General features: G+C 48.9%; 1 protein-coding gene across 3 annotated transcripts in view; it reads right to left on the bottom strand.

Annotated features, from left to right (window-relative positions):
- Nucleotides 1-3,391, bottom strand: part of PROCA1 (protein interacting with cyclin A1) — a 14,239-nt gene that overhangs the window by 4,370 nt on the left and 6,478 nt on the right. The gene's annotated exons all lie outside the window — the stretch shown is intronic.

Here is a 3,391-nt window from a genome sequence, read left to right as displayed (position 1 = left end):
ACAGCAACCTCAAACTCCTGGGCCCAAGCAATTCTCTTGCCTCAGCCTCCCAAGTAGCTGTGACTATAGGCACCTGCCACAATGCCCAGCTATTTTTTAGCCCGGGCTGTGTTCGAACCTGCCAGCTCCAGTATATGTGGCTGGCACCCTAGTCACCTGAGCTACAGGTAGCTCAGCTATTTTTTGATGTTGTTGTCATTGTTGTTTAGCAGGCCTGGGACACTTCAAACCAGCCAGCCCCAGTGTATGTGGCCAGTGGGCTAACCATTGAGCTACTGGTGCTGAGCCTGAGATGCAAAGATTTGAACAATGGTCCTTGCTGTCAAGAGAGTAGGGGAGAGCCAGAAGAGAGGGACACAGGGGAGGTTCACAATAAGTGTGAGGCTGATAGAAAGGGTAGGAGCACAGACAAGGGCCACCTACTCAGACTAGGGAGAGGGACAGGGAATTGTGGAAGACTTCTTAGAAGGAGCATCATTGGTGCTATAGTAATGAATAGGAGTAAGCCAGGGTCTAGGCAAGAAGGCACAGCTCCAGAAATTGTCTCAGGGAGCCTGGGCAGAGGGTGTCCTTGAGCAGAGCTCCAACTAGAGCAGCAGCTCCCCCAGCCATCAGCAACCACAGGGCAATCTGTCACTTGCCCTTTCCTTCCCACAACTAGCTTTGTCCTTTGAGCACTGGACTTAAGACCTACTAGGGCAGCGCCTGTGGCTCAGTGAGTAGGGCACAGGCCCCATATACCAAGGGTGGCAGGTTCAAACCCAGCCCCAGCCAAACTGCAACAACAAAAAAAATAGCTGGGTAATGTGGTGGGCACCTGTAGTCCCAGCTACTTAGGAGGCTGAGGCAAGAGAATCGCCAAAGCCCAAGAGCTGGAGGTTGCTTTGAGCTGTGACACTACAGCACTCAATTGAGAGTGACAAAGTGAGACTATCTCTTAAAAAAAAAAAAAAAAAAAAGACCTACTTAAGGACAGGAACCTGGCTCAATGACCATAGCTCAGTGAGTAGGGCACCAGCCCCATACATCAAGGCTGGAGGGTTCAAACCCAGCCTGGGCCTGCTAAACAACAATGATAACTGCAACCAAAAATTAGGCCAGGCATTGTGGAGGGCTCCCGTAGTCCCAGCTACTGGGGAGACTGAGGCAAGAGAATCACTTAAGCCTAAGAGTTTGAGGCTGCTGTGAGCTGTGATGCCATAGCACTCTACCAAGGGCGACATAGTGAGACTCTGTCTCAAAAAAAAAAAGGAAGGGAACCTGACTGCTTGGAGTCCTCTGTAGGCCCTCCCTGCCCCAACAGCTCCTGCTCCTTCTGCTTTCCACAACACAGTAAGTACTCAGAGATGTTTTGGGGTTTTGTTTGTTTGTTTGTTTTTGTGACAGAGTCTTACTTTGTCACCCTGGGTAGAATGCCATGGCATCACAGCAAACTCCTCTGCTCAAGTGATTCTCTTGCCTCAGCCTCCCAAGTAGCTAGGACTATAGGTGCCCTCCACAATGCCCAACTTTTTTTTTTTTTTTTTTTTTTTGCAGTTTTTGGCAGGGGCTGGGTTTGAACCTGTCATCTCGGGTACATGAAGCCGGCGCCTTACTCCTTTGAGCCACAGGTGCTGCCCCACCCAGCTATTTTTGAAGACGCAGTCTCACTCTGGCTCACATTGGTCTTAAACCTGTGAGCTCACGCAATCCATCTGCCTCAGCCTCCCAGAATGCTAGGATTACAGGTGTGAGCCACTCACTGCACCCAGCCTTCAGAGTCTGTTAAATGAATGACTTCAAGCACTTCCTAGAAATTCCTATACCACTACCAATCCTGCCAGTAGATAATTTCACTACAATTATCTGTAGACACTCCTACTCTCATCAACTCCTTTAACCCAGGTAAGACATGTCCCTCTTAACTTCTCCCTAAAGCATCTATATTATAGGTCTTAGCCAGAATTATCACTTTCTCTCTCTTTACTGCCTCCCCTGTGAGCTATGAACATTTTGGTTTTTTTTTAGAGACAGAGTCTCACTTTGTCGCCTCTCAAGTAGCTAGGATCACAGGCGTCTGTCACAACGCCTGGCTATTTTTTTGTTGCAGTTTGGCCGGGGTCAGGTTTGAACCTGCCACCCTTGGTACATGGGGCCAGCTCCCTATGCACTGAGCTACAGGCGCTGCCCAGCTGTGAACATCTTTAAATAAAACATTGAGGTTGCTGTGAGCTATGACGACATGACACTCTACCAAGGGTGACAAAGTGAGACTCTGTCTCAATTTAAAAGAACAAACAAAAAAAAACAAATAAAAAAAAAACAAAAAAACCATGTTACTTAAAAAAATAAAAAATAGGGACTCAGCATCTGTGGCTCAAGTGGCTAAGGCACCAGCCACATACACCTGAGCTGGCGGGTTCAAATCCAGTCTGGGCCTGCCAAACAACAATGACAGCTGCAATCAAAAAATAGCTGGGCATTGTGGTGGGTGCCTGTAGTCCCAGCTACTTGGGAGGCGGAGACAAGAGAATCGCTTGAGCCCAGGTGTTGGAGGTTGCTGTGAGCTGTGATGCCACAGCACTCTACCCAGGGTGACAGTTTGAGGCTCTGTCTCAAAAAATAAATAAATAAATAAATAAAATTAAAAATAAAAATAGGGCAGTGAGTAGGGTGCTGGCCCTATAAACCGAGGGTGGTAGGTTCGAACCCAGCCCCAGCCAAACTGCAACAATAACAAAAAATAGCCAGGTGTTGTGGTGGGTGCCTGTAGTCCCAGCTACTCAGGAGGCTGAGGCAGGAGAATCGCCTAAGGCCAAGAGCTGGAGGTTGCTGTGACCTGTGATACCATGGCACTCTACCAAGGGTGACAGAGTGAGACTCTCTCTCTAAAATAAATAAATAAATAAATAAATAAATAATAAAAAATAGGGCGGCGCCTGTGGCCCAGTGGGTAGGGCGCCAGCCCCATATACTGAGGGTGGAGGGTTCGAACCCAGCCTTGGCCAAACTGCAACAAAAAATAGCCGGGCATTGTGGCAGGCACCTATAGTCCCAGCTATTCAGGAGGCTTAGGCAAGAGGATTGCCTAAGCCCAGGAATTGGAGGCTGTTGTGAGCTGTGACACCTCGGCACTCTATCAAGGGCAATAAAGTAAGACTGTCTCTAAAAAAAAAAAAAATAGGGGCTCGGCGCCTGTGGCTCAAGTGGCTAACGCACCAGCCACATACACCTAAGGTGGTGGGTTTGAATCCAGCCTGGGGCCGCCAAACAACAAGGATGGCTGCAACCAAAAAATAGCCGGGCGTTGTGGCGGGAGCCTGTGGTCCCAGCTACTTGGGAGGCTGAGACAGGAGACTGGCTTGAGCCCAGGAGTTGGAGGTTGCTGTGAGCTGTGATGCCATAGCACTCT

The sequence above is a fragment of the Otolemur garnettii genome, unplaced genomic scaffold (genome assembly GCF_000181295.1).
Source record: "Otolemur garnettii isolate 467f Iridium unplaced genomic scaffold, OtoGar3 scaffold00112, whole genome shotgun sequence".
Taxonomy (NCBI): domain Eukaryota; kingdom Metazoa; phylum Chordata; class Mammalia; order Primates; family Galagidae; genus Otolemur; species Otolemur garnettii.
The sequence above is the reverse complement of the archived record's forward strand: the minus strand, read 5'-3'. Positions and strand labels throughout refer to the sequence as shown.